We start from the raw sequence: 18255 nt of genomic DNA on the forward strand, positions 1-18255 counted from the left end.
TATATATATATATATATATATATATATATATATATATATTTGAACCCACCGGAGTTGATCAAGTACTGGGGCAACATGGTCAGACTTATGCTTTAGGAACATCACTTTGACAGCTGAGTGGAAGATAGACTGGAGTGGGGAGGGACTTGTGGCAGGCACGCCAATTAGCAGGCTATTGTAATAGTCAAGATGTGAGGTGACACGGGCCTGCTTCTTCTATTGTTGGGTGAGTTTATAATTGAATTTGTTTATTTGTTATTTATTCATTTTATTCACTCATTTATTTTTTAGCATCAAATCTGATTTTTTAAGTAAGAAGATTATACTTCAATTTACACTCAAGATTTTGTCAGTTTTCTCTCTAGAGGTATATAGCAATTTTCATCATGAGTTCTTCACAATTATCTTGGATCATTGTCCTGATAAGAGCAGCTAAGTCTTTCACAATTAGTCTTCATTACAATATTGTACTTACTGTATAGAATGATCTGGTTTTGCTCACTTTACTTTTTTATTATAATATTTTATTTCCCCCCCAATTACATGTAAAAACAATTTTTAACATTCATTTTAAAGAAAGTTTTGAGTTCTAAATTCTATATCTTCCTTCTTCCTCTCCCCTTCCCTGAGATGGTAAGCAATATGATATAGGTTATGCATGTGCAATCATGTAAAACATATTTCCATATTAGTAATTTTGTGAAGAAAACTCAGCCAAAAAAATAAAAGAAGGAGAGAGAGAGAGAGAGAGAGAGAGAGAGAGAGAGAGAGAGAGAGAGAGAAAAGAGAGAGGTGAGAGGAAGGAAGGAATTGAGGAAGAAAAAAATAAAGGAAGGAAGGAAGAAAGAAAGGGACAAAGGAAGGAAGGAGAAAAGGAAGGAAGGAAGAAAGGAAGAAAATGAAAAATAGTGTGCTACAGTCTTTATCCAGACACCATCAGTTCTTTCTCCGCAGGAGACTAGCATTTTTCATCATGAGTCCTTTGGGATTGTCTTAGGTTATTGTATTGCTGAGAATAGCTGAGTCATTCACAATTCATCATACAATATTGCTGTTACTGTATACAATGTTCTGCTGCTTCTGCTCACTTCACTTTGCAACAGTTCATGTAAGTCATCCCATGGTTTTTTTTTTCTGAAATCATCCCCCTCATCATTTTTTAAAGCACAATAGTATTCCATCACAATCATATAACACAACTTGTTTAGCCATTCCCCAGTTGATGGACATCCTCTCAATTTTTAATTCTTTGTGACTACAAAAAGAGTTGCTATAAATATTTTCGTACATATAGATTATTTTCTCTTTTCTTTGATCTCTTTGGGATACAGACCTAGTACTGGTGTTGCTGGGTCAAAGGGTATATACAATTTTATAGCCCTTTGGGATAATTCCACATTGTTCTCCAGAATGATTAGACTAATTCACTACTCTACCAACAAGTAATGTACCTATTTTCTCTCAATCCCTGCAGCATTTGCCATTTCTGATAGGTGTGAGGTGGTATCTTATAATTATTTTAATTTACCTTTCTCTAATAAATAATGTTTTAGAGAATTTTCTATATGCTTATAAATAGCTTTGATTTCTTCTTCTGAATACTGCCTGATCATAGCCTTTGACCATTTACCAACTGGGAAATGACTTATTTTTTTTAGAAATTTGATCCAGTTTCCTATATATTTGAGAAATGAGGCCTTTATCAGAGAAATTTATTGTGAAATTTTAAAATATTATTTTATTGTCTACCTTTTAGCAAAAAGAAGTTTTCCTGATTATCTTTTAATTAGTTCTATATTTTTTTTGCTTTATCGGAGATCATGCTACCCCTGTCTTTTTTTTTTAACTTCAAGTGAAGCATAATAGATTCTGCTCTAGCTGTTTATTTTGACTCTGTGATTTTCTTTCTGTTCCAAGAGTGTCTCTTGTATACATTATTGTTGGATTCTAGTTTTTAATCCATTTTGCTGTCTGCTTCTATTTTATGAATGTGTTCATCCCATTCACATTCACAGTTATGATTATCAATAGTGTATTTCCCTTCCTCCTATTCTCTTCTCTTTACCCTTCTCTCTCTCTCTTTACCCTGTCCCTCTTCAAAAGTCAGTTTTACTTCTGCCCAGTGCCTCCTTTCATCTGCCCTTTTGTCAGCCCCCTTCCTACCTCTTATCTCCTTCTCATACTTCCTTATTCTTCTTACCCTTATTGGGTAAATAAATTTTAATACCCAAATGAATATATATATATATATATATATATATATATATATATATATATATACACTTCCCTCTTTGAACCAATTCTGATATGATATATCAAACATTTCTTGCCACTCACTTCCTTTTTCCATCCATTGTAAAAGCTCTTCCTTGAATGCCCCCTTTATGTGAGATAATTTCCCCCATTCTTCAGCTCCATTCTCCCATTTTCCAATGTGTCCCTCTTTCTCACCCCTTAATTTCTTTTGAGATCATCCTGAGATAATTGACTCACTCTTAAGCCATCTATCCATGTAGATTCCATCTAAATTCCTCAATAGTGATAAAGTTTTTAGGAGTTATATGTATTAACTTCCCATATAGGAATATAATCAGTTTAACCTCATTGAATCTCTTATGATTTCTCTTTCATGTTTACTTTTTAATGCTGCTCTTGAGTCTCCTGTTTGAATGTAAAATTTTCTATTCAGGTCTGGTCTTTTCATCAGGAAGACTTGAAAGTCCTCTACATCATTAAATATCTATTTTTTTCCCCCTCAAAGGATTACACTCCATTCTGTTGGGTTGGTTATTCATGATTGTACTACTAACTCCTTTGCCTTCTGTAATATATTCTAAACCCTCTGCTCCTTTAACATAGAAGCTCCTAATCTTTAGTGATCCTGACTGTGGCTCCACAATATTTGAATTGTTGCTTTCTCTCTGCTTGTGATATTTTCTCCTTGATCTGAGAGCTCTGGAATTTGGCTATAATATATTCCTAGGAGTTTTCATTTTGGTATTTCTTTCATGAGGTGATTGGTGGATTATTTCACTTTCTATTTTACCCTCTAGATCTAAGATATGAGGGCATTTTCCTTTATAATTTCTTAAAATATGATATAAAGGCTCTTTTTTTAAAAAAAGTCATGGTTTTCAGGTAGTCCAATAATTCTTAAATTATTTTTCTTTTATCTATTTTCCAGGTCATTTGTTTTTCTGATGAGACATTTCGCATTTTCTTCTATTTTTTCATTCTTTTGATTATTTTATTGTTTCTTGATGTCTCATGGAGTCATTAGCTTCTATTTGCCCAATTCTGTTTTTTAAAGAATCTTTTTCTTTAGTGAATTTTTGTACCTTCTTTTCCATTTGACCTATTCTGTTTTTTAAGGAGTTCTTTTCTTCAGTGAATTTTTGTGCCTCTTTCACCATTTGGACATTTTTGGTTTTTTAAGGTGTTATTTTCTTCAAAAATTTTTGAGCCTTTTTTTTTTTACCAAACTGTTAATTTTCTTTTCATAATTTTTTTTTGTATCATTCTGACTTATTTTCCCATTTTTTCCTCTACCACTCATATTTCTTTCTTTAACTCTTCTGGGAATTTTTGTTGGGTTTGTGTCCAGTTTGCATTTTTCTTTAAGGCTTTGCTTGTTTTCACATTATTGTTTTCTATGTTTGTGTCTTTGTCTTCCCTGCCATTGCAGTAGCTTTCTATGGCCAAGTTCTTTGTTTATCGTTTGCTCATTTTCACTTGACTTTGAACTTTATGTTAAAGTTAGGGTCTATTCCCATGGTGGGGCTGGGGAATCACTGTTCCAAGCTTCAGGCTACTCTTTACAGAATCAAATCTGGGCATCCCCAAGTTTTTGGTACTTCTAATGTGATGTGACTCAGAAAAAGGTGTGGTCACTGCTCTCCTGGTCTGTGCTCTGATTTTTACCCAGAAAAGACTCCTGCTACCCTGTACATACAAGTGTACAAGCCTTCTTCTTGGTTCTAGAACTTTTACCAGGTCCCCTGCTCCCTTCTGACTGCCCACAAGCATTCCTTTCTGCTCTGGAAATGTGATCCAAAAATGCATGTGGACAATAGAGTTGCCAAACCTGCACCAGGTTCTGCACCCAGTGCCAGCAAAGGGTCCCCTGTAATCTCTTTCTGACCAATTTTCCAACTCCTTTACAATATTATGGCTAAGATCTCCTGAAACTATGCTGCAGCTACCTCCAAAACCTACCACTGGTGTTGCCACTACTGAGTGTGCCCTCCAGGCCAGCCCCTACCCTGGTGTCACAGACTTCTCCTTCCAATTGCTTAAGTTTTGTTGGACTTGACTTTCTGTTGGCTTTGCCACTCTAGAATTTGATTAGAGGTATTATTTTAAAGTTGTTTGGATAGGAATGTTGGGAAAGTTCAGCTGAACTGTTGCCTCAATTCTTCCATCTTGACTCTGCTCTTATAATTTAATTTAGATTATTCTTGCAGTGGCAGGGATCCACTGGGAAATTTTTTGGCTGCTTTAGGTTATTTCAGCGACCTGGAGCATTTTGGTATGCTCTGGATAGAAAGGGACTCTTGGAGATTTTGTCCAGGTCTCTAGTTGTATTCCCAATGTGTTTCAGGGATCCCAGGAGAAAATTTGGGTTACCTTATGTTGTTGCAGAGAGCCACAGAAACTTTATAGCACTAAGCTCACTCTATAAGCATAGGGCGAGAGCAGGAGGTGTGGCTTAGCAGAAGAGGCAGAGAGTAAAATTCCCTATCTCCCCCTCCCCCTTGGAGTTACAGCAGCGTTGTAGTTACTAAGCTGATTTGATTTCTTCTCTAAGGGTAGAAGGATCATTGCCAGTATACCCTAGGTCCTAAATCTCTTCAGGGAGAGCTCAGCAGAGTCTGGGAAACTCTATAGGATCCAGTTTTGCTTCTGAGATAAGAAGCTGCTTTTCTTTGTTTTTTTTTTCCCTTATCTTTTGGTTAGGTAGGGCCATTTTGAAAACATCAAAAAAGGCCCTTGCACGGGAAGCTAGGTGGCACAGTGGACAGAGCTCTGGCCTTGGAGTTAAAGAACCTGAGTTCAAATGCGGCCTCAGACACTTGACACTTATTAGCTGTGTGATCCTTAATCCCGATTGCCTCACTGGAAAAAAAAAAGGCCCTTGTTTAGTACCAAGAAATCAGTAATCTTTGAGAAACTTTGTGAAATGGTCTTTGTTTACTGAATCTTTATAACTCTCTTTTGGGAGTGATTGTCACTGTTACCTACACATGTAGGACTGTTTGTAATCTGTGCCATGCTGACTATTTTGATTCTTTTCTTTATATGGTACTGGGCAACCATTCAAAAAGGACAATGCATATGTCTCCCCGTGATCACAGAGGACTGTTCTAGGTGGGGATGTGGACAATGTATTCACCCTAACTAGTGTGCTGAGGACAGTGATTTCTAAATGGAGGATGAGGAAAAAGTGGAATTAGGGAGCAGGGGGAAAATATATCAGAGGACTGGCCAGTGAGGGCCCAGGAGTATGCCAAAAGAACTCACAAGGATTTTGGGTGAATGTGCTTCTGGAGGTTCACAGTGACATGGATTGGAGGTGTGTGTGTCTCCCCTTTAGAGCATTTACAGGTGTTCTGTAACTGCTTCCTGTATACTTACTATATCATAAAAAAGGCCTTCTGGTTGGCTGTTTAATGAGAACTTAACCAACCAAATCACATTCTTGTTCCTGGGGGTGATGGAGGTAAGGACTGCCTTAAGCCTCTGAGTGGGTAGAGAAAGAAGTACTAGTGACCTTCTGTTCCCACCTGGGCTGAAACATAGTATGAATATGGATAGTATCTGAGTGTGGATTGGCTGTTTTTGTCTCTTGTGTTTATTCTTTCCTGGTCTTTGATGAAGGAATACCAGAGAAAGCTATCACTTTGTGAACTTTAAAAGTTAGGAAAAGTGAGCTGCTAGAATTGTCTAAGGACTAGAGTCCATACCATTATTTTCTAGCAGCCTAGCCCAGAGTGCCTATGTAGTTCTGAGAATCAGTCTGACCTGCTTGACCCAGCCCAGCAGTGATTCAGTGACAAGATGTCTTGTCCTGCAAGCAAGGGAATTACTACATCCATCAGCTACGCCACCTTAGGTAGGGAACTTGTTGGGGTGAACGCTTTTTAACAACCACATTAAGTTTGAACCCACGGTCCTCAGGGACTGACATGGTAGAGGGAGAAGTATGACCCTGCTTGTGGATGATAACATTTTTATACTTCTGTTCTTGCTGTAACTTCTCAGTAAATATCCATTTGTGAAAGCTAGTGATGTTAACTGGTTAAATTGATATTGGTATGTTAATCACTGGGTCAATCTATGATATAGGGAAGATACTAGCTATAACCAGTATTGGTAATGTTGAGTAGACACTAACTGGCAAATGATATTGTGGAAAATACACTGGAATTGAGGTTCAAGCTGATAGCATTATAGTAGGAAATGGACCCTGCTATAAAAGTGTCATGGACTTTTGGGGATGGTTCTAAATGAATAAAATAAAATACCTAAGATTACAAAGATAATCAATTATATTGAAATAGTTGTTAAAAAATTAAAAACAAACCTTATGGACCCTGTAAAATCTATCCATGGATTTCTTGTAGTTTAAGAACCCCTAGATTAGAATATTTACCATAATCACTCACTCCCTAGAACCTTGAATGGGAGCAATAATTGCCCTCTGGAGACTTGACTTGCTAGTGAAAGTGAGAGGTACGATAAGGACCTACAGAGGCTGTGTGGGCTATAGTTGTTAAACGTTTGCAATCAAATAAGACAAAATGTTAAACACTGTAAACTTCAATGTATTATATAAATGCTAGGTAGTATTATTTGTAATTCTTCATGTCTTTACTTATCTATTAGGGAATGCCTTTTGATCTTTTGGTCTTATATATTTCTCTTATTGGCTAGTTTTATTATTAGGTGATTACCAGAGATCTTAGACACAAAACAAGCCATTAAGGATTTTAAACATTACACATATAAAATCCAAACTATTCTCAAAAGCTGATTTGTAAAAAGGACAAGAATTTTACCTAAACAAAAGAACAGTCCAAAGAGTATATTAGACACCAGGGTGGGGGTGAGGAAGAGACAATGAAAAGGAAGAAGAGAGGTCATTCAAAAATAAATTTTAGCTGCTTTACAATTTTATATAGACTGCCCACAGGTAGTATGACATGATAAGGGGAATGCTGTACTTGTTAAGAAGATACAGGGATGCCTCTTTGGCCCATTCACAACCAGAATTAAGACCATCCTAAGCAACCAGACGGTTGACATCCCAGAAAATGTTATGGTCAGATAGTTATTGCGAAGGGGCCCAGAGGAATCCTCTGTAGGTATTTCAACCATATCAACGTTGAGCTCAGTTTCCTTGGAAAGAAGAAAAAAAGGCTCTGGGTGGACAAGTGGTGGAGAAATCAAAAAGAACTTGCAACCATCTGCACAATCTGTAGTCATGTATAAAACATGATCAAAGGTGTTATGCTGGGTTTTCATTACAAGATGAGGTCTGCATATGTTCACTTCCCCAACTATGTTGTTATTTAAGAGAATGGCTCACTTGTCAAAATCAGAAATTTCTTGGGAGAAAAATATATCTGAAGAGTGTGCATGAGACCAGGTGTTGCTTGTGCTGTTTCTCAAGCACAAAAAAATAAGTTAATTCTTGAAGGAAATGATATTGAACTCGTATCAAACTCAGCTGCCCTGATCCAATAGGCCACCACAGTCAAAAACAAAGATATCAGAAAATTTTTGGGTGGCATCTATGTTTTTGAGAAAGGCACAGTGCAACAAGCTGATGAATAAGTTGGAAAAGATGCCAAAGGCCATGTCCTGAGGAGTCAAGTCTCCAAAGGAGACATACTTATTCAGATATCAAAATAAAAATACTTTTTGTCAAAAAAAAAACAAAAACAGAAGCTACAGGGATGAATGTTATTGCTATGAACACCATAGCCTCTTAACTACTCTATACTTTATTTACAGTAAATAATACATATTAGTACTTTATTCAAACTAATTGTCTAAAAGACAAAAAGAAAGAAGATATCACTTCCTTTGGAATATAATTCTAATCTAGAGCCATGATAATTTCCCCCCAAAAAAAATCTAACCACATTTTTTCTCTCTTTTAAAATTCCCTCTTCTGGTTTTACCTTCTCCTACAATGGTACATACATGTTTATATTTCCTCCTCTGTGTTTATACTTAGCAAATAGCACTCCTCTTCAAAGAGAAGGAAGTTCTGCCAATTATTATTTTTTTTAAATAGGTCAACTTGGGGTCTGTCTCATCCTGCATATGATTAGTCTGGAGGGGAAGGGTAGGTAGTTTGTTTGTTAGTCCACAGATCAGGAATTCTTAACCTCTTTTTGTATTATATAACCCTCCGGTAATCTAATGAAGCCTATAGACCCCTCTCAGGATAATGTTTTTAAGTACACAAAATAAAATACATAGGTTGCAAAGGAAACCAATGACTATAAACCAGTATTATCAAAGTATCTTTTTAAAGTCCATAGACTGTAGGTAAAGAAACCATACAGATGGTACTGCCTCCACTGTTGTAGATATAATTGCTATGCTCAGACCTGGGCAAAACAGTGAAGCAAGGGAAGTTTTTCTTTGGTACTCCCCATTACTGCTTTTGCAGTATTGGCTTTTGCAATCCAGAATAGTAAGGTTAGAAGTACTGAGACTTCAAAGGAATTCAAGGGAAACTAGATGGAGGGACTTCCAAGAACCAAAATAGAAATGTGTCCATGGAACAGTACAGAAAATTTAGAGAAATTTTGTCAAGCTTGACATCTTATTGCTTACCTTGGTACTGAACTACAGCTGCCAGATAGATAGATGAATAGATATAGATAGATGGATAGATAGATAGATAGATAGATAGATAGATAGATAGATAGATAGATAAATAGATAGTTATTAAACATTTATCTAGTGGAAAGTACTATGCTAAGCGCTGAGGATATAAATAAGAGCAAGTAAGATAGTCCCTGTTTTCAAGGAGTTTATATTCTTTTTTAAAAATTAGTTGTCATTTTTAAGGCTATCTGCTTTGTTTTTAAAAATTCAAATAACTAATTATTTATGTTTAACATTTTTTTCTTTCTGAATTTTGAGTTCCAGATTCTCTCCTTCCCTCCCACCCTTCCCCACCTACTGAGAAGGCAAACAATATGATATCAATTGTACATATGAAATCATGCAAAACATTTCCATATGAGCATATCACAAAAAAAGCAAGAAAATTATACTTCACTTTGTACTCGGAGTTCATCATTCTCTCTCTAGAAGTGGATAGCAATTTTTCATCATGAGTCCTTTGAAACTGACTTGGATCACTGTATTGATCAGAGTCGTCTAGCCTTTCACAGTTGATCATCATTATTTTGTTGCTGTTACTGTGCATGACGATATTCTGGTTCTTTTCACTTTACTTTCATCAGTTCATATAGATTTCATATTTCTTTCTAAAACTACTCCCGTTATCATTTCTTATAGCATGATAGTACTCCATTATAATTATATGCCACCACAACTTGTTCAGCCATTCACCAATTGTTGAGCATCCCCCCAATTTCCAATTCTTTGTGACCATAAAAATAGCTGCTATAAATATTTTTGTACCCATAGGTCCTTTTCCTTTTTCTCTGATCTCTTTGTGGTACAATCCCAACAGTGGTATTGCTGGATCAAAGGGTATGCGCAGTTTTATAGTTCTTTTGGGCATAGTTCCAAACTGTTCTCCAGAATGGTTAGACCAATTCACTACTCCACCAATAGTTCATTAATATACCTATTTTCTCTCATCATCTACAGTATTGGTTATTTCTGATAGGTGTGAGTGGGTACCTCAGAGCTGTTTTAATTTGTATTTATCTAAGCAATTGTGATTTAGAACATTTTTATGTGACTATAGATAGCATTTATTCCTTCTTCTGAAAGCTGCCTTTTCATATCTTTTGACCATTTATCAATTGAGGAATGGCTTTTATTTTTATTAATTTGACTCAGTTTCCTATATACTTGAGACATAATGAGGCCTTTATCAGAGAAACTTAGTGTAAATTTTTTATATTACTTAATTGTCGCTGGCACCTTTTAGCAAAATGTGCTGATTAGCTCTTTCAATTAGGTCTGTTTTTCCTTTTGCTTTATCTGAGATCATGATTGCCACCCCTGCCCTCTTCATTTCAGCTGAAGCATAACAGATTCTGCTCCAGCCTTTCATTTCAATTCAATGTGTATTTCTTATACTCAACATATTGCTGGATTTTGGTTTCCAATCCATTCTGCTATTCACTTATGTTTTATGGGTTAGCTCATCCCATTCACATTCATGGTTATGATTACTATCTGTGCATTTCCCTTCATCCCATTTTCCTCTGTTTATCCTTCTTTCTCTCTTTTTTTTGGAGGCAATAAGTTAAGTGACTTGCTGCACAGCTAGTAAGTGTCTGAGGCCAGATTTGATCCTCCTGATTCCAAGGCCAGTGCTCTATCCACTGCACCACCTTGCTGCACCTCATTCTCTCTTTTTGTCCTGTCCCTTTTCAAAAGTCTGTCTTGCTTCCTAACACTGCTTCCCCCAATCTACCTTCCCCTTTATCATTCTTCCCCACATTTCTTATCCCCTTTTCTTCCTATTTTCCCTATTGAGTAAGATACATTTCTATACCCAATGGAGTATGTGTGTGTGTATATATGTGTGTATATCTATGTCTATATCTATATTCTCTTTGAACCAATTCCAATGAGAGGGAGGTTCAAACATTGTCAGTCCCCTTCCTTTTATTTTCCCTTAGGAGTTTATATTCTAATAGAGAAAGACAATCCTAGAGGGAAGCTGGAAAGCTGGAGGTGGAGAATGAAGAAACAGTCTGGAAATGGTGTGGCACCTACACTGCAGTGAGATAATGCAAGATCAGGACTCTTAGGACATTGCCTTTCAGCAGTACTCTTGGATTTTATTCTGATACTTATTTTGGCCTGCTTTAGATACTACTTACCACTTCTGGCTCTTCATCTATGTGACCTAAATTTTGGGGAAGTACTAGGCTTAGCTATGTTAAAAACTAAGCTAAAAAAGAGGGGAAACAAGACTGAGCTATCCACTGCATGGATGGGATGATGATTATGGATGGGGGTAAGAAAGGATTACTATAATCTTATTTGGCTTTTGTTTTCATTTTCAGGAAGAATGTTGTTTTATCTGGGGGGAAAAACAGGACAAAAGTGGTTGGTGATGAGTGGAAATGCAAGATTAAGTGAGGAATAGGTGGCTTTTGGAAGCTCAATGAGTCACATTACAGATCTGCATCCTAGAGTACTAGGGAAAAAAACCAACAAACAAAAAACCTGACCATTGTAGTTGTGTTTTGAGATGGGAGAAGAATCTCAGGAAAGCTAGAAGTCAAATATCCCAATTTTCAAAAAAGGAAGTGTCAGTTAACCAATAAGCCTATTATTAAGTGCCTACTATATGCTAGGCACTGTGCTAACCTCTGGAGAATTCAAAGATTTCAAAAGAATGTCCCTGCCCTCAAGGAGCTTCCACTTTAGTGGAGGAGACACCATGCAAACAAATACATACAAAGCAAGTCATATACAGGCTTATAAATAGAAAATATTGAACAGAATGAAGGCATTAAGGAATTAAGAGAAATTGGGAAATTTTTTTTCTGTAAAAAGTAGAATTTTAGTTGGGACTTCAAGGAAGCCAGGGATGCCAAGACACATACATGAGGAGGAAGGCCACTCCAGATGTGGGGGATCATCAGAGAAAATGCCCAGGAGTCAAGTGATGGAAGGTCTTATTTGAGGAACAACCAGGAGGTCAGTGTCACTAGATCAAAGAGTATGTTGGGGTAGAAGGGTTGTAAGGTGTGAGAAGACTAAAGAGATGTGTGTGGGGGGGAGGTGGTGGTGGTGTGGTGGGTGGAAGCTAGCATATGGAAGGTTTTGAATGCTAAGCAGAGGATTTTATATTTAATCCTTGAGGTAATAGAGAGCTACTGAAGTTTGAGTAGGAAGGCACCATTGTCTTAGTGTGGAGTCTGCAAGCTATAAATCATAAATTTGATATTTATTTATGTCACTACAACTCATTATTAAAGGGAAAGTTTGTAAGCCCTTAGAATTGAAATCAGTAATTGTTTAAAACCCCTACAGATTCCAGAACTTGCCAGGGCCTGACTTCATTGAGGGCATGCCAGACACATCTCATTTCCTATTGACAGAATAAATAGATTGGTGGATCAGAGGAACATTGTAGACATAGGAATGGAAGTGGGGAAAAGGTGATGGATGTGAAAAATGTTATGAAAGTAGAACTGACAGGTATTGCCATTGTACTGGTATGTGCAGGTGATGAAGGAAAGGCAAAAAATAAAAAATAACTGAGATTTTGAATCCAGGTGACTGTTGAGTATTGTGGTATTGTTAATAGATATAAAGAAATTGGAAGCAGGAACTTTACCTCAATTGAATCTTGTTGTTAGTCTTTGACAGTATTTCTACTTTTCCTATGGTTTTTTCCTATCTTTCTTAATTAATATTTATAACATTTTCAACAGCAGCACCTTGAATATACTGTAGATATATTTATGTTCCCAATGCATCTTACTCCCTCAATTTCTTTCCACATCTTAAAATAATGTGTAACCTCCCTGCTGGGCTCTTTCACCAGACTTGCATTGGCACTGGTAGGTTCAGTCTTCAGAGGAATGGCTGCTAATCTCAGTGTTCCATAGGAGGCTATGTGTCTAACACTATATCTCACAATCTCCACTAATGTTCCTCCTTTCAACAATCAGTAAGTACTCAATTACTGCTTAGCAAAGGCATTTATTCAAACAGCATAGCAAGTAGAGTAGTTACAACACTTTTTCTAAGAAAACAAAAAGAATCCTCCACCCCTGGTGTCACACAGAGTACAAAGAAGAGTGGGAACAAATTTATGGCAGAAGAGAAGTGATGCACACATGTAAGGAACACAAATAGCCAAAGTAACTCATAACTACAGAACTCTGGGCTGTGGTACCTTTTCTTTCTTCAGAGAGTCCACATAACTTTCCCTGGGGAACATGGTATTGGTGATGGATGACTCACTCTGGTGCTCATGGGGCATGACATCTCAGATGAATGGGTCAATTCACTGCTGGGGTGCAGATTACTCAGCTGCAGAACTGTTTCCTCACTAGGCTCAGCTACTGTTGGGTTGAGTCAGGCAGGTCACTCAGCCACTGGGGCAGTGCTGCAAAAATGGACTAGGTAAGCAGACTGCTTTTTGGGTTGGGTAGATTTCTTGGCCACTGGCCTCTTCACAGGGCACAGCATCTCTGATGGATGGGTCAAGTTGGTGGACTCCATGGGTTCATCCTTTGATGGGTAGCTCAAATCTTCACCATCTTCACCCTCTAGTTTGGCTGGGTTTGACAAAGCTAGAGTGCTACTGTACTCTTTTAGCAAAGACAATAGCCCTTAGCCTAGGATTATCAAAAGCCTCTCCTTTTTGATTCCTCAGGACTTGGTCTCAGAAGTTTTTCATGTCCAGAAAGGGAACAGAAGAAATCTAGCCTCACTGGTCCACAGGTGGCATCCCTCATTGAGGGTCTCCATCTTTATTTATGATGACTACCCCAGGTACACTTCCCAGATTACTATTGAGTTTGATGCAAATGAATGGTTGGGACAATGGGGTCAGTTTGTACATTGTCTTTTAGTAAGTAAATGAGCCATTCAAGCCACCCTCGAACGTTTTCTGAGGTCTGATACAGTTTCCTTTTGCATTAAAAATAGTTTTAGCCAGTTAAAATTTTCGACCTGTTCAATTCTCAATGGAATGCACTATTACAAGTGTAATTATCACTACCCTAACTGAGAGTGTTACCTGACTAACTAGACTCTATTCTTTTCTCTGTCTATACTCTTTTGGTGACCTCATCAGCACCAGTGGGTTTAATTATTATCTCTATGCAGATGACTCACAGATTCATGTATGTACCTGAAGTCTCTCTCTTGAGATTCAGTCCCATATCACCAGTTGCCTCTTGAATATTTCAAACTGAATGTCTCAGAGACATCACAGACTCAACATGCCAAAACAGAACTCATTATCTTTCCCTGTAAAACCACCCCTTTCCAAATATCCCAATTTCTTCCAAAGATATCACTATTCTTCTAGTATTCCAGGTTTATAACCTTGGCATTATTCTGGACTCTTCATTCCATCTTACCCCACATGTCCAATCAGTTGCTAAATCTTGCTATTTCTACTTACATAAAATCACTTGTATCTGGTCCCTTTCTCTTCTCATACAGCAACCACCTTAGTTTATGCTCTCATTACCTCCCACCTTGCAATAGCCTCATAATTGATCTCCTTGCCTCAAGTCTCTTCTAACTTTAGGGGTCTACTATTTCCTCTAAGATAAAATATCAATTCATCTGTTTGGCTTTCTAATCCCTTCACAACTGAGCCTCACTGTTTCCCCTCTTGGCTGTGTTCCTAACTGTCTCCAGACTTCATCACTATGACTCAGCTGCTTTCTCATCCTGGAACTTCCCTTAGTGCCAGGGATATTCTCAAACTGGAATATTCCTTTGCCATGAAAACCCCATTCTCTCATTGGTCTTCTAGGGGCCTCCATTTTGGGGATGGGCCTACACCAGCCATGCTTCATTCCCCTCCCAGTTGTGTTTATGACTCTTTGGACTTTGCTAACATTCTCTGCTGTCTCTCTCCCCCCACAATCATTACCTTCTCCTGCCCCACCCCCTTCACCCATAACTTTTCAGCTCCTTTTTAATGTATTGTCTTCTTCCATTATTCATTAGCGTGTAAGTTCCTTGAAGACAAGGACTGTCTTTCATTGGCTTATATGTGTAGCCCTAGGACTTAGGACAGTGAATGGAATATAGTAGATGCTTAATCAAATGTTTATTGCCTAAATACTTTGTTACTCCAATTTGTGTTTCCAGCCTCATTATATATTACTCCTCTTCCCTAACTTTATGATCCAGCCAAACAATCCTACAATCCGTTCCTCACACACAAAACTTCATCTCATCTCTGGGTCCTTACACTGGTCATTCTCTAATTTTGAAATGCACTCCTTCCTTACTTACTTGTAGAATCCTTCCTTTCCTTCAAGATGTAGTTCAGGCACTACCTTCTATGGGAAGCCTGTTCTGATTCCTCCAACTGCTCTTGCCCTCTCTCCCTGTCTTGTATTTATCCTGTGTATGCTCATACATGTATATGTATATATAAAAGTCCCAGAGGCAGCTAGGTGGCACAGTGGATAGAGCTCTGGCCTTGGAGTCAGGAGGACTTGAGTTCAAATCCGGCCTCAAACACTTGACATTTACTAGCTGTGTGACCCTAGGCAAGTCACTTAACCCTGATTGCCTCACAAAAAAAAAGAAAAAGGAAAAAAGTCCCTGAAAGTCTTCAAACTTTAACAACTTAAATTAAAACTGCACTAAAATTAAAAAAATGAGCTTTAGTCTCACTTCTGTAGTTACAGTTGCAGGATGCAGAAAAGGGGTCAAAGGGTAGTAAGAACATAGTTCTTCCACCTTCTATAAATATTAATTGAACAGTTAGTACTCTATATGCAATCAAATGATCAATGAATAAAAACATCACTAGAGGAACTGAATTGTATCAATCTTAATGTTCTCACTGTAAATAAAATCAAGAAACAAATGGAAATTGCACCCAAAAGGAAGCATAGCTCATAGGTTCTCCCTGAAAAGGCAAATAAAAGAGATGGCAAGAGTTGACTTTATTATGTATTCAACATCAACAAGAAATATGAGTTCATGGAATACATGATCATCTTGTAGCAAAGTATGTATTTGTTTAGAAGACCTCTTTGAATATGCAGTTTGAACCTAACATCTATTGAAGGATATGAAGGAATTGAGAAATTCTATGAACTCAGTCAGACCTTTTAGTTCATCCTCAACTCATCTATCAAAGTGATCTTCCTAAAGGTCTGACCATGTCACCCCACTACTCAATCAATTCCAGTGGCTCCATATCACCATTGGGATCCAATATAAAAATCTCAGTTGGGCATCAAAACCCTTCATAACTTGCCTTGCCAACTATTCCAATCTTCTTATATCTTACAACCCTTCCCCCTCCATGTATTCTGTGATCCAGTGACACTGGCCTCCTTGCTGTTCTCTGAACAAGACACTCTTATCTCCTCACTCTGGGTATTTTCACTGGCTGTCCTACATGACTGGAATACTCTTCCACATCTATGCCTTCTGGCTTCTCTGGCTTCCTTCAATCCCCAACAAAAATTCCACCTTCTTCAGGAAGCCATTTGAGATCCCTTTGAATTCTAGTGCCATTTTTTCTGTCAATTATTTCCAATTTGTTCTATTTATATCTGTACATATTTGTTTGTACACCATCTCCTCCATTAGAATATGAATTACTTGTGAGCAGATGCTGTGTTTTACCTTTCTTTGTGACCCCTATGCTTAGCACAGTTCCTGACACATTTGTTGTTCGGTCTTTCAGACATGGCCCCATGGACTATGTCATATCAATACTGTTCATGGGGTTTTCTTGGCAAGGATTCTGGAGTGGTTTGCCCAGGGTCGCACAGGTAGGAAGTGTCTGAGGCTAGATTTGAACCCTGGTTTTCCTGACTCCAGGTCTAGTGCTCTATCTACTGAGCCATCTAGCTGCCTCTGCCTGGCATATAGTAGGTGCTTAATAAATGTTTAATGACTGATTATTAACTGACTCAAATTAAATCAACTTAAATATTTCAATACTCTGACTCAATGCCAAAGGAGGGCATAAGGGAGGAGTGGTGAAAAATATATCAGAAAACATGGTTCAAGAGTAAGATTAAAGGATTTTAGACACTGCAGAGGATTAAGGAAGTTAAAGGATTTTAGGCAATGCAAAACCTCACATCTATGTAATATATTTTCTTTAAGAACTTGTACATGCCGTACAAGTTGACCACTGAATAATATCACAAAAATAGTATTGATTATATTTTAACAGACAGGAAACACCTGCATATTAATGTGAGTCATTAGGACCCACACGTACAAAAATATTTATCGCAGCTCTTTTTGTGGTGGCCAAGAATTGGAAATTGAGGGGATGCCCATCAATTGGGGAATGGCTGAACAAGCTGTGGTATATGAATGTAATGGAATATTATTTTGCTATAAGAAATGATGAGCAGGCAGACTTCAGAAAAACCTGGAAAGACTTATATGAACTGATGCTGAGTGAAATGAGCAGAACCAGGAGAATATTATACACTGTAACAGCCACCTGTGCGATGACTGACTTTGATAGATTTAGCTCTTTTCAGCAATGTAAGGATCTAATACAACTCCAGGCCTCGTGATGAAAAAGCTATCCTCATCCAGAGAAAGAACTATGGAGTCTGAATGCAGATGGAAGCATACTATTTGCTCTCCATTTCTTTTGTTGTTTTGATTCTTCTTTCTCGTGGTTCCTCCCATTGGTTCTAATTTTTCTTTATACCATGACTAATGTGAAAATATGCTTAATATGATTGTATAAGTAGGACCTATATCAGATTGCATGCTATCTTGGGGAGGGGGAAAGACAGGGAGGGGGAGAAAATTTAAAACTCAAAATCTTATAGAAGTGAATGTTGAAAACTAAAAATTAATAAATAAATTGATAAAAATAAAGTGCTTTGTAAAATTTAAAAAAATGTGAGTCATTTTAGGATCAGTTGTCTATATGTAAGTCAGTCTAACAACTTATTAGAACAAAGTTCAAAATACCCAAATAGAAGAATAAATATAAGGAAAGACATACACTTAAGGGAACTGACCTATTTAAACACGGTATTGATGCCCCCAAATGAGAAATAGATAAAAGGACAAACATTGGCACAGGTTATTACTACTTCCTAAGGAATTATAGTTGATGGAAATCAATTGCTACAACAAGGGGACAAATGCAATTTATATTAGAATATAAGGTCATTTATAAAGTCTTGTGGAAGAAGTTTGTAGAATGTTACAAGCATCATCTCATAGAAGAAAGAATAGAAATACAAATTTTTAGAAAGCTTGCAAAAGGTTTAATTAAGCCAGATCATCTTAAAAGGCTTTAGGGATAAAATTGGAAGGAGAACAGCCAATATAAAAATTTTAAAATATCTGTCAAGACTTCTGTAACAACTCATT

General features: G+C 37.3%; 1 pseudogene; it reads left to right on the forward strand.

Moving 5' to 3' along the window:
- The first annotated feature begins 5713 nt into the window (after positions 1–5713).
- LOC110215930 (large ribosomal subunit protein uL6 pseudogene) lies at positions 5714–7865 on the forward strand (annotated as a pseudogene).
- Positions 7866–18255: the final 10390 nt, after the last annotated feature.

The sequence above is a fragment of the Phascolarctos cinereus genome, unplaced genomic scaffold (genome assembly GCF_003287225.1).
Source record: "Phascolarctos cinereus isolate Bilbo 61053 unplaced genomic scaffold, phaCin_HiC Scaffold_4;HRSCAF=312, whole genome shotgun sequence".
In the NCBI taxonomy this organism is placed as follows: Eukaryota; Metazoa; Chordata; class Mammalia; order Diprotodontia; family Phascolarctidae; genus Phascolarctos; species Phascolarctos cinereus.